Here is a 14,770-nt window from a genome sequence, read left to right on the forward strand (position 1 = left end):
TGCAGCATCACAAGAGGAGGTCAGAGACATGACCTGCTGACATGTCGACCACATCTAACAGTTTCTTATGGGGAAAACATAATATGGCAGTGATATATGAAGAATAAGGATCCAGTACTAATGCAGACTGGCCTTAGTACCAAGCCCCCACCACAGCGAGTACCAAAAACTGCAGTTCTTCCAGTGTCCACTAGGAGCAGTTTGCATAACATCATAGAGCAGTTTCTCATTGAGCCCCATGTTAAACAGGCCGTTTTCACAGCATCATTAAACCTGTTTAAGGCCTGAGACAAAAAAACATTCTAGTCTGTATGTTTAGGTCATATCTCCATGACAACACTAAGGGTACCTTTTTTGTACCAGGCTAGTTTTTAATTTATTGGAGGTTAAAGTTTATGAATAATTAGGGGCATGGCCTCTTGAGTGACAGCTAGCCTCTGGCCCTCACTTCTCCTCGGAGGTAAACGTCAGCCAGATGGACGTATCTCCCTCCCCCCAACGTCACATACATTCCCTTTTTTAGTAAGAGGAAATGAGGCGGAGTCAAAGTCGGACAAGATGGAGACTCCTGTAGGCGAGGACGATTGGATCAAGTTGAGAGAACAAGCCCGACGTATAGGCTACGTCCATTTTATACAGCCTATGCTTAGTACCCAGCATGCATAGCAACCATCATTCCACTTGCACGCTAGAAATAGAAATCTCCGGAGCATGCTGCCCAGGAGACTAATTCTTCCCTACTGTAGCCAAAACACCTTTTAGCTGCCACTGATATCATCTTAAGAACAGTAAAAATGATTAGTATGTTGTATTGCTGTATTGAATCTTGATTGGCATCACTGGTATCACCTTTACTAAAAAATTCTGACAAACTGTACATTTGATCTATGATTTGTCAAAGTGCTCTATGGATCTATTTGTCCACTGCTCAACAACAGATCAATACACATTCACTATTCACCATGAACCCCTGACATGGTAATCTTTCATTATACTCCACTTACTTGGCATGTAGAGTGAACATGATGAAAAGGGATTTGTGATTTGATGTTTCATCTGAAATCCAACACTGCCTCTCACTCCAGAAATCAAGACTTGCAAATTATGATGTTGATAATTGCTGTTATTAGGATGATGTGAGTTGAATAGACGATGCTCCTTCTACTCTGGCCAACAAAGAACAGAGTGACATATCGTGAAAATGCAGCATCATACGTATGTGATTTGGTGTAAACGGCGTGTGTGCTGTAAACGGCGTGTACACGGCACAGTGCGTGCTATGTGGAGAGCTATTTTAAACAGCCAGTCTGCAGCAGGCTGAGAGCTGTTCTGCTCTTCAGGTGTTCAATAATTAACTGCATGCTGCTCACAGAGTGCCGCTGGTGTGGTGGAGGAAGTCAGGCAGAAGCTAGCGCACTGTGTGTGTGTATGTGTGTGTGTGTGTGTGTGTGTGTGTGTGTGTGTGTGTGTGTGTGTGTGTGTGTGTGTGTGTGTGTGTGTGTGTGTGTGTGTGTGTGTGTGTGTGAGGATGAGGGAGGTAGTAACATTGAATACACTCCTCACAGGGCTTACATGTTGCGACATCTGAAAATAAGTCCCTTGTGTTCATTACTGTGTCCTTCTGATGAAGGCTAAGGTGGGACCCACCCCCACCCCCACCCCCACCACATACACCATCAGGACTCATATCAAACAGGTCTGGGATGCTGATTACTATCACCGACATGGAGGAAGTCCCACAGCACATCAAGATGGGGGATGAGTAGGATCCTGGTAGCCTTTGTGTCGGCATTAAAGTTTCAGGTCGCATGGGCCTGTTTTACACGGCTGCTGATCCCCGATTGATGTTGAGCTGGAAAGCAGCCATGGGCAACAGCATGTCAGACATCAGACTGCTGGTCTCCAGGTGCTACAGTGCCACAAACAAGTGTTGAATTAGACCCACTGGGATTTGAAGCTACATATGCTAACATCACCCTGATGCTGTTAAAATGGCTCTACACTGGGACTCAAAGGTATGCACTAGCAGTGGCTGAGACTGCTAAAGACATGCAGACATGCATACAGCTGCTGTCAGGGGATAAACCTCCATCTCCAATTTAGGGCAATAGCCATGGCTAACCAGGGATGCAAATTGCACAGTAGGGGAAAGCGGGGTTGGTTGAGACACTTTTTTTTATCAACACAAAATAACCTTCCATTACTCACAGCAACTTGAGTCTATCTACATTATTAACAATAATGAAGATAATTGAATCCCCGAACAGATACAGATGTCAGCTAGCAATTTATCAAATTTTTTCAAAGCCCAACCCGAATGAGAAAGGCACAATGTAATTAATTTTCCCCAAATATCCTAGGACAGTGGGTCAGGTTGGCGGAACACCTTGTTCTGGGCTAAAAAAAAAAAATCATTTAAACAAAATAATTTACAGTCTAAATTTGAACACCTTGTATTCACTTGTTTACACATTTCTTTGAAAAAAAGAAAACATTTGTAAAAATTATTATATTTTTATAAATTACTGGAATCTGGGTCTCATTCAATTAGGAAAAGCCTTTGTCATGTTTTTGTCTCCTTTTTGCTGATTTCTAACAAGGTAGGAACCATAAACTTTATTGTCCCGACTGTACCTAGGAGAGCAGGCAAACTTGGAATGAATGGCATAGACATAGTTGCTTTCTAACTTTGATTTTAAAAAGGGACCTTCTCAACTCTCCCCCTGTCCCAGCTGTCCTCGCCACATTGCTTTCATCAAATATTGTGTTTACAATAAAGAAATAACTGATCATCATTAAGGTGAATTCCATAAAGAACACCAAACAAGTATGAGCGATGAAACGGACAGTACTTCTAGACCTGACTCTGGGTTTTCAGCCAAATTCAAAACACAATGTGACAGTGTTTCATTATAAGGATAATACACTTGGACCAAAAGGCAAATCATTTAGACTATTTAACATCTTTCCTCTGATAAGAAAATATTTTCCTTTATTTTTCCCCAAAAATTGAAATTAAAATAATTTAATTTAACAGTACAGGCTTTGTATTAACCTCTGTAAACTCATACTTTACTGAAATTACTGTATATTCCTAATTTTAAAAACAGGACAAATATGTAATGAATAATGGCACAGCTTATAATTCTAAGTAAAAGATATGCATCAAATTGTCAGGAAAGACCAGTCTGTGATCATTATCATCACTAAAATCTTTAATGAAAATCTAGGACTGATGCAAAAAATCTGAAGGTACTCAAACTAAATGGCGAGGGAATTTGGAGAGTTTGCGTTTTATTGGATGGCAGATCAGAGAATAATTTATCAAGAGCTCAATTTCAAATTTTAAACAGTTATCTGGTTCTTTTGTCTGTACAATATACAGGATTATGATATAGATAAATCATAACATATGCTTTGGGATTACTGAAGAAATGTGCAGATACTTAAAGGTTGAATGTGGAGAATGAGCAGAACACCCCAATCTAGTGTCTCAAGATCGTAGTCACAACAACAAAAAATAATTCCAGCAGTCGAGTTGCCAGGTTAGTCAGACCCGGCCTAGTAGCCTACAGGAGACCACAGTCTGTTTGAGCCTGTTTGAACCCATCCCCTCCGACAAATCACACCATAAAAACAAGTATGGTGGAGGGGTTCGACTGACAGTTAGCATTAGCCGTTAGCGTTAGCCGTTCCAGCTAAGTAAAGATGAAAGGGATGTTAGCGATCAAGGAGAAACGTAGCCATTTGGGCGTGCGTTTTAATGGCGTTTCTCTCCTTTCTCTCAGTCCATGGAGTGAATGCTCGGCCTATATTGACTCTGGTTCTTGCCCATCTCCGCTCACTCAGCTGCTGGGACAAATAACGCACCCTTCACTGAGGCTCCAAAGCAGCTGCAGGATTGGCAAACTCCATTTCACCCAGTGCCAGTCTACAGGAACTGCACCCAACAACAGACAACCCTGGCAACCAGCAACGCCCAACGCTATTGGCTGCTACTATGGAAACAGAACGGGACAGAAAGTTATTTTCAATCCGTCCAAAAAAAGTTAAAATATTAATTCAGACTATATATATATATTTTTTTTTTTATGGAAAAGCAATACTTTGATTCTGTACCCCTCAAATTTTTTTTAAACATGTAGCTTTTTATAAAGATTCTACAAATTCAACCTTTAAGGTAGGTCTACGTTCATTAGCTTATCTCTATATATAATTATAGCACAATGATGTTATTTGTGCTTATTTTAATGATTCTCATGTGTAACTACTGCATATTATTTCCTGACTCCTTACTACTTCTAAAAAAAAAATTCTACAAGTTTCATTGTGTAGTAGTGCTTTTGAAACATATGTATTTTTTGCTTTTATGTTTTGTTTTCGGGTGAAAGTAGTTCATGATGAGAGTCTAGCAGCCTCAACCTCCATTAGCCCACTTTTACACACACACACACACACACACACACACACAGGTGCACACCTACACCAGTCTGTACATTAATAGAAGAAATGATATCGCTTCATTAAAGAATCATCTTTCAGAATGGACAATCCAGGCTTTGTGAATAGGTCTCCTTATGACCAAAACCACACCAGTGCAATGAAAGAGGAAAAAAATGAAACATCCAAATTGCTACTTCAATCTCCAAGAGCTTTGAAGTGCTGTTTTCATCCCATTTTGACCAAAATAAATGTGTATTTTTATTATAGCATGTGTCGGGAGGTTGCTAATGGGTTTGGAATAAAAGACAACATTTTGATTCAGCCGGGCGCTGGTGGCACAGAGACCCTTTTTACTTCAGCTCATTTTAAAGCCTGAGCGCCGCTGCTCCCCTATCATTGGTTGATCAAGTCAAAGATGACGACCCACTCAGTGTTAATGCTTGTCTGCAGTTAGAGGTGATCCCCATGAACCAAAATCAAAAGCCTGGCTCCCCGCTGAATAGACGCAGTGTCTTGCTCTGCTGCCTCCAGTTAGGGATCACAGCAACATGTCCATGTGAAAGGCTGAGGGCGGCCGGCCAAGGCTGCTTTCTCTTCCTCACTGTTACTGAGGGCACGCTTATTCACGAGCCGGGACAAGTCAAAGCTGCTGAACAAAGCTGAGGAGCCGCTGTGGGGCTGTAAGACATTCTACACTAATGCTGCTAAAATGTCAGTAGGTTTCAATGTGAAATAGACATCTATTATCATGTTGCACAGGAAAACTTGTTCATTAAACAGAAAAGGTGATGAACTAACAAATGGTCTGAACTTTAACATGTTTTAGTCGTAAGACCTTCAAAATAAAACCACCATAGTAATCACAGTATGTGGAATGTATTAATAACGAAACCTAGTCAGCACAAAACAAATCTTTCATCAAAAGTCTGGAAATGGAAGCTAACAGAGAGTTTACATGATATTATATAGCGTATAAGATTCAAACAGTATCAAGGTTTCTGATAGTGGGACTCATCTTTTGTTGTTATACTGTTTTTGTGTTTAGAGGGTTCAGTGAGCGTAGTCAGTCATTTATGAATGAAATATCTGTACTACAGGTGAAATAAGTGACTAAAATGAATGGGAAAATGCACCGTCTTTCATTCCACACCCTTAAGGGGCCTTCACACGATCAGCTTTCTAAGCTGGGCTCACCGTGAGGTTTGGTGCAGAGACCCAGTAAACGGTTAAATCAACGTTAGTATTAAAACAACTGTTCAGCACTGTACAGCTCATAACCTGCCTATTCACAAACCTGCTGTGCCGCTTATAAACCTCCATCATTACGTTTTCTTCTGAGGTCCTGATACGACTTTAGTGTAACGTTAAATAGTTGGGGAAACTCTGACACACAATAGGTTTTTCCTCCATCTTTTCTAGCCGGCTTGATGTTGCTCTCTGGTTGCCTAGGAAATGAAAATATCACACTCAAACCTTCTATCTCATTGGTTGTGCTTTTGAAGGGCAGAGAGGAAAATCTGAGAGGTGCACTACCGCCTCCTCCATAGGAAATGAATGGAATGGCCGACGTAAAGCGTTTTTACTGCATATCATGTGTAGGGGCCTTTGTAGAAAATTGCAGTGAGGTTAGGAGTGTTTACCTCCGCTTCCAGCCCGGTTGCCAGAAAAATGTTGATGTAGTATGTTTGCAAACCACAGAAACGTTGATATTTAACATTTTCTGGCACCCTTTTACATCTGTATTCAATGTACTAGACATTCATCTGACTTCAATGTCAAATTATAGACGTGAATGTTTAGATTACATAACACGTTATATTACATTACATTTTCAGAGAAGTCAGGCAGCGTATAACAAGCCTCAGAGTCACTCATTTTAAATCGAACCATGATCTTTTCCTAAACCTGACTATGTAGTTTTGTTGCCCAAAGTAAAGTAAGATAACAGTTTTTGTTTGAATTCACAACGTTAATCATATGTTTAAAATTGTTACAAAAACAAAAAAATATTGTAATGGTGGATTTCTACTCATAGATCAGTAGTATTAAAAAAAAAACTTTATTATGGTTTAGTTTCCTCTGTCTATTCCAGTGGATGGAGAATCCGGACTCAAGAAAGCATCAATAGTAAAAAAGGAAATAAATAGTCTTAAGAGATCATTTTTCAACAAAAAAACATGCCTTTATTAATTATTCATGAAAGGTTTTACTCATATCAATAAATCAAGTGATGAATCACATGGCATACATAAGTTGTGTTATTCTAACAAAATTATTCATAAAACAACAAGGTCCTGAGTTGAATATATTCTGTATGCACAATCAATAGGCTGTATGATAAGATGAAATCCAATCAGAACAGTCTGAATCAATTAAAACAGTATTTCCCCTTTTTTGACATGTATATGTAATTTAATATGTTGTGTTTATTATAAACACAAATGATGTACTTTAAAAGTGTGATCAACAGATTAAAATGAGCCTTAGAGCCATGTTTGCTGAAAACAGGGCTGTGGCTCTCCTGCAGTTCACTTTAGATGATCTTAACACAATAATAATTTGAACGGGTTAGAAAATCAAAGGTGTTATGTTAAAGAAGAAGTTTCAAAGACCTGGGATTTAGAAATTGTACTCACCTTATGGTACATGCGTGAGGAGTAGCATTTATTTAGAATAAAGGTACTTTCCAGTGTTCCACACAAAATGGACGATATTTAGTCTTGGTGAAGGAAATTCTATATTAATATTGTATATTAAAATGATAATTGACATAATAGCCACCAACATTTCTGGTATTGTATTTGGTAGAGGAGACTTGAAGGTCCAACTGTAACCTATCTTACACTCTTGCACCCTGACCAAAAGGATGAGCCCAGAGACATTACATGTTAGAACCACCGCCTTGTGGTTGTATGCCTCCGCCAAGTCATGCTGCAGTTTACATCCAAACTGCCCATACGTACATAATATATCTAATGAAGACCTGGAAGGAATTTGAGACACTACATGGCGGTATTCTACTCGTTCTCCACATTCAACCTTTAATAAAAGGTGTTTTTTTGCAAAAGGTTGATGCTTTACACATACTTTCAGATCTCTACAATCATCACAGTTTCAAGATCAGTGTCACCAGTTCAGTATCTGACCAATGTCTCACCTTCTGTTCCTGAGTCCTGAAACATGATGATGTCACAGTGAAGTTGTTCTTTGGGATATAAAATATTGTAGTTTTGAGAGATCACAGTGACCTTGACCAGGGCTCTCCAAAATCTCAATTCATTCAATTCCAAGTGGACATTGTGACACATTTCCACCATTCCACCTATTGGAGAAGTGGTGTACTTTCTTCAGCCAGTACCTAAAGAATTCTTAGTATTTATATGCAGGAGTATATATAAAACTACCTTTGGACAGCAAACAAAGGAAATTACTTGGAACATAAAAAAATAAAAAGGAAATATCACCAAGTATAAATCACAAAATACTAATATGTTTAAGAGCTAAAAGGAAGACGATTAGTCAGCCCTCCGTTATTATAGCCATAGTGAATATGTTTACATTCTTTCATACATTGTAATAGAGAGCAGTGATCACACAGTGAGGAGGAGCGTTGCACTGGAAATGGTTGGATTACAAATATACATCCTTTATGTTGTCTTTATCTATACTGTGACATAGTCTCCCCGAGCTATCTGCAGCCTCCATAGTTGAAACACATGTTCCATTTGTCTGAGGTGCAGGTCAGCTCTGCGTGGTGGTGTCTCCAGCAGAGAGCCTCTGCAGGTCGCCCTGTGATATCCTCCCCAGTCTTTTAGACCGATGAAAGAGCTGACAAAGGACACAGATAAGTTGCGTGACATTTTTTAGACTATTAGAAAGTTAATGATGCACTTCTAGGTCACATCCACTGCAGTTCACTCGGCTCTCATCTGGCGTGTATGTAAGAAATACAAACGGCTGAGTCCGAACGTGAGCAGCTCCGAAGACAAGGAGCAGAGGAAGCCCTGCTGTTTGCTGTTAGATACACTTTCAAGAGATTTTCCTACATATCTGTCAACCAAGACCATTGCAAAAACAAATCACAAACATATTTTTTAACAACATATTTTTGGTAAAGATGAGAGTTTAAATGCTGCACTTGACAGCTAATCTGCCTCCACCAGATGGATTGATTTGCATGATTCTCATTTTCTCAGCAGATCAATCTGGGAACTCTGGTTTGGAGATATTTTGGGAAGGGGCGAAAATACTGGTTGCTGATTGGATAAACCATCTGTCTATAACCAACATACGGGCCAAATCAACCAATCAGATCAACAAAGCGTATCACGTGAAAACAGTGTCAAGACAAAGCTCAGAAAGTAAACAACATGTGGGAAAAGGAAATTTTATGTTTGTGTAACTGTTAATTTCTTTGGCATCTATTCTGCAAAGACAATCGTTGAAATAACATTATATTACATTCATGTTTTTTTCTTTTGTCCAAAGTGACTTATTGAGTATCAAGTTATCAATTTAAAGGCGTTTACACAACAGGCGTGGGACGAATAATCGCCACAAACATTTGAAATGTTCACCTGCGAATAATCACACCAGCAGGTAAAGAGCTACGAAGTCTAGGGCTTTTATTGTGAAAGGTGGTTTGCACTGTCTTTGTCAAAGTTGAAAGAAATAAACTTTGCCTTTTTGGTTGTGACTTTGGAAATCTTTTGTTGTTTTATCACCATAATGTCTGTGTTCTGTATGAAAGTAGTCATGATAAAAGCTGAAAGTGGCTAACACTGATTAGCTCTGGGCAGCACGGTGAAGGCATTAAAACATCTTTTTTAACCATTAATACTGCTCAAAATAACAGCAAACCTCTGCATTAACATGAGAAAAGTCCCTACACAGAAAACAAAGCACCAACAATGTAGTTAGTGAACCCAGAGTTTATTAAAGAGTGTTTTAAAGACTTACCTACTGGCCCCTGTACCAGCTCCTCTCATAGTTAAGTCCATTCAAGTGGATTACCAAAGTTAATCCAAAGGGAGGAACCTATTGCTGCTTTGTTCTATGTGTATGGGACTCTTCTCATGCTGCTGCAGAGGTTTGCTGTTATTTTGAGCAGTATTAGTGGTTAAAAAAAGACATTGCCCCGAGCTAATCAGTGTTAGCCACATTCAGTTGTTAGAGACTGTAAGCGACTCTCCTGGATTCCTCCGTTAATAGTTGTTACACGAAAAAATCGTCTCGATGGCTTATTTGGTGAGTGTATTTGCCAAAAAAGACCCTGGGATGATTTTACACCAGAGTTACAATTTAATTCAGTCTAATGAGCAGATGTATATTTGTGGAGAGATTTCACACCATGTTGACATTGTACAAATACCTTAGCACATTCAAACATGCACATCCTGCTGCACTGAGAGATTATTAACACCAGTGGCTGACAACTCTCATGTAAACAATGTTTTCTTCTCTCGCACAAAACACTATTTGCCCTTTTGGCAGGGAGCATGGACTTGATAATGAGGGCTATTTACACTGTTCTCAAAACTTCCTATTTTATCTCTTGCATTTTCTAAAGGGCTCTTGAGCTCTCTCAGCGTTTGTTGAGATGAAAAATGGCAGAGAGTGCTGTGCCATGTTTGAGGCCTTCCTCAAGGTCTGCACTGGCTGTTTTCTCAATTTGTCAATCTTGGCATCTTTATACACTATCCAAGCCCAGAACGTCAAATGTTGCTTGAAAAGTTACTTCCTCTGTCTGACCGTCATAAATTTTGTACCTTTTAGAGGGGAAACATGTAGAGCATGAAGGACAAGGACACCACCCTGCTCGTTTAAGGGCTTTAATTTATGCCTGTTTCCATGGTTACTATCTCCTTGGTCTTTGCGAATGCAGTCACCTGACAGAGCTCCATTAGTAACTGTATCTTCTGCCTGTTAAGGAACTGTGTATCAGTGCATACAGGCTGGTAGTATAAACAGGACATCTGTCAGACTGTCATTTTGTCACCTTTAAGTGATGCCTTCAAGTTTCCTCAGGCAGAGGCTTAGTGCTCATGAAGAATGGCTTCTCTTTAGGCTGGGGAAAACCCTGAAGTAAGTGATGACAAGTCTGTTTAGTATCAAAAGTCTGAAGGCTAGGGTTAGGGTCTGCACATGGAAATTATGGGACATTTAACTAACATTTAAAAAATGTGGTCACAGTCAGTACAGAGTGTGGTAAATACACTATGGTTAATTAGGCAATGAGGCAATGAAGTTTTGGTAATATAGACTACGATAAAAGTTACCATGCTGTAAGATGAATTACAGTATGGCTACCATGAACAGCACCGCACTGTTGTTTATGGCGTTATATTTGTGAAGGAACAATGTGAGATTTTGAGCACAGAAAAATATATTTTGCGAGCACATAAATTGAATTGAATAGAAATTATACACAAGCAAGATATCATTTCATTTGAGCAATATTCCCATGTAAATTCCGTGCTCAATAAATGAATTTGCATGTTTGCTATTATTCATTTTAACATGCAATAATACTGTAGCCCCTCTCACTCAGTTTTACTCTCAAACAAACTCTGACCGCTGCAGACCGCTGCACTCGCACTCTCAGAGACTCGACCCTAACAAAATGCTTCATTAGATCTGCGAAGGTCCTATGTTAGAGATGACCCCCTGAAGAACCTTGCGGCTGCCATAACACCGTTCACTGTTTCACTGTTCTGAACACACTCAAGTCCCATATAAGGCCAGAGATCAACAGCCTAGCACTGATACCACAGCAGCTGAGTGTCCGGAGATTCTGTAAAAGATCCATAATTGTGACAGTATAATGACTTCTGCTGTCACTCTGGGGGGGGGAAACATGTATATGATGGTGTTAGTTTCTTCTTCTGATACTTCTTCTTTTTGTTATGAGCGTATTATGTTTTTATTATTATTATAATTATTGACCAACGGTATGGCAGCTGTTAACCCTTGTCATACCACTATGAGTGGGTTTAAAACGGATAAACATATTCCTTTCCTATAAGTTCTTCACAATAAAAGTCCCCTGTTACTTCGTCGTTTTGAAGCTTTTATTGTGAAGTGGCAAAATCAGGAAATGTCGGGTTTCCATCAGCAGTAACATAACATGAGTCCTATTCAGATGAAAGAACACGAAACGCTAAAAAATGAATAAGATATCTCAAAGTACAAACAGAGAAACTAAACTTCAGACCACAGAGTTTCAGTTAGAAGCTACAAGAGCTGAACACAGAGACTTTAAAACGTCATATTATCTTTGTTTAAAACATCAACCGGGAGCACCGGCAGCACCAGGAACACCAGGAGCACCTGGAGCACCTGGAGCGGTATGCTTTTGACGCACAAGACTACCCAGTATGGCAGCCAAAGTTCCTGATAAAACGGCAGTACTTGATGAGCTGGGATTAAGAACGAGTTGGTCATGGCAGTGTGGGCAGTCTGTGCAGATGATTGGTGTATGGCCAGGCCCCAGAACACAGAACTTGGAGTATCGGAGGTCCACTGAAAGTAAGCTGCCATCCTGGTCCAGCGAATGATGCTATCGGCAGATCTGCTGCGCCACTGTTCTGCTCCACAGGAATTTCTGCAATGTTGGGAAGCCAAACACTGTTTATCGGCACACCCTTTAATCAAAGAGCTTTTCTGGCCTAAACCTCATGCAGGATGCAAATCCAGTCTCTCGTGAGGTTGCTACTCACTGATCTAATCAATTCACCAAACACAATGCTGATACTGGAAGATTTCACAAACCCAGATGATATTCAGGGCCTTAGCGCAAACGTGCCAGATGCCCAGAAATCCCTGCCTTGAAAGTGTGAGGAAACTATTTTCATTAAAGAAATTATTATTATTATTCTACTGCGCTATCACATTTATGAGGGGCTTGGGATGCTCTAAAACGGATGAAGATCAAACTGTTAACGCGGAATTTGTGACAGCTTAAATCGTTTGAGAAACTAGTAGTTAAAATTTGAGTTTGTTGCATTACTTAAACAGTCTAAGTATGTTGTACTATTATGATGTGATCACTGAACGTACAAAATTTCTAAATTGAACAAACTTAAAACACCAATTTTTGTCCTGAACTTCAGAATGTGTCAGATTCTCATCGGCTAATCTGCTCAAGGCTAGTCTGGGCCTGTTTGATGGAGAACGTTGCCTTTGTCTTGTTTTGAGAAAGATTTTATGTTTTCTTCATTTTGCTCAAAATATCTTCTCCTTGGACAAAAACTCTGGACTTATCTGCACGCATGCACGGCCGGGCTCCGTGGCAAACCCGGCCAACAGGCGCTCGCCGGCGAGTCCTCCATCTGGGCCTGGCTGCAGACGGTGGCCCTGGGCTTCTTCCGGGCAGGGTCTCAACACAGCCCTCAGGTTCACAGGGACAGACAGGCTCTCCACCACGATAAGGTGATGGTGTCCGGAGAGGTACAGCATACATACTTATTTTTATTTATGTAAATATGCTGTTGTTTACACTTCTGAGTTTAAACATAAATATTTAAATAAAACATATTTTGCATAGGGTATGACGTTTTTGTGGGTGACTGGCACCCAGACAAATAACAGTATCATCATCCATGGCTAGTGTTGATCAGGTCGGCCTTTGTTTAACAATGTTCATTGTTGTGTATCCATGATTTCAAAAAGGAATTCTCCTATGGCTTTTTAGTGCAAACCATTGGCACAGGGCTGTTACGAAAGAAACTACCTGAGCGCTAGTTAAAGCCCAAATTACACAAAAATAACTTATTGAGTTGAAATCATTTGCTGACAGCTCGGTCCCCCCCCCCCCCCCCCCCCCCCGCCAGTTCAAAAATCTCATCTGCGCCCCTGTCTGCAGGTGTTTTCTCAGTTTCTCAGAGGGATATAAAGTAAATTAACAGTTGACTGCAAGACGATAACACACACACCGTTTGGCAGAGGTACAGTAGTTAACAATACAAGTGTTTTCATTAGACTTTTGAAACAGAATACTTTTCTCATCTGCCTCTGACTATTCATGGAGATTCATGGAGATTCCCAGGAGATTCAATAATCTAACCTCAAAGAACAACTGTTCATAAATGGCCTCTTGTGACTCCAATGACTGTCGTTATGACTCAATACAGAACTAAAGAAGTCGAAACCAACTTCCCACCAACGGCTGTCACTCCAACGACGGTTGTTGGCACGTGGAGCACAAAGGGTTCCAGTGACATCATCGGCCTTGTGAGAGGTTAAATACCTGGATCTCCACACCAGTTAGTTGGTCCAGTCCCAGCCTGATCAGATGCGTACATGAACTGATGAAGCCTCTTGGATGAGAGGTGAAACGTCTTCCTAGACAAATAAAAAAGTCCAGTTGCTTTGGACTGAAATTGCTTTGGGGATAACAATGACCTGGGGTTCGTTTCACAAAGCAGCTTTAGTGAAAACTCTGAGTCTGTTAACCCTGAAATGAGGGAAATTCTGAGTTTCCGTTTCACAAAGGGAGGTAACTCAAACCAGAGAAAGAGGGGTAACTCTAGCCTGTTTCACAAAGAGAGGTAACTTAACCTCTTGGTCAGTTACCATGGTAACATGCTCTCTGAAACTAACCTGGTCGGGACCAGGTTTTTCTCAGAAAACCTTGAGTTTCTCTCTGTCTCATCCCTCTTTCAGCCGAACACGGCATTTGATTTTTTCATTCATCACGCGAGTTTTGGCGTAGTATAGTTCCGTCTGTTTTTTCAGAAAATCATTGCAAAAATCAGACATTATAAGTTATATTAGGTGGCTACTATTTCCACTACCATGGCATGTCCTTTTGATAATGATCCCGTGGATGAAGGTGCAGCATTACTGCACAGAGAATTAAATATTCGTCGGGAGATCATTATAGATGTTCTTGCATTTCCAGCGGTACAGTAGTTGTTGTGCCGTATTCAGCACCCCTGCCGTGAAATGCACCCCCTCGCATTATAGGTGATATTCTGGATCAGAAGGCTGTTGTTTCGACCTATAGGAGTAGTTTATATATATATACATGTATATATATATTTATATATATTTATGTATATGTATATATATATATATATATATATATATATATATATATATATATATATATATCCTGGTATCCCCCCACAAAGGCCAGAACACTGGTTACTTACAGTCGTTAAACTATTTTAAAGAGTTTAAAGTCACAAACTTGGGTAATAGCGAACACAAAACAACACCTTTTTGTGTGTTCTGTGGAAATATACTGCAGCCATAATTACAAAATGAATGAAATGGATCTTTTGAGCCAGTTGAATGTATTTGACTTAGCGTTTCCTAAATATAA

This window comes from Echiichthys vipera (genome assembly GCF_963691815.1).
Source record: "Echiichthys vipera genome assembly, chromosome: 4".
Lineage (NCBI taxonomy): Eukaryota > Metazoa > Chordata > Actinopteri > Perciformes > Trachinidae > Echiichthys > Echiichthys vipera.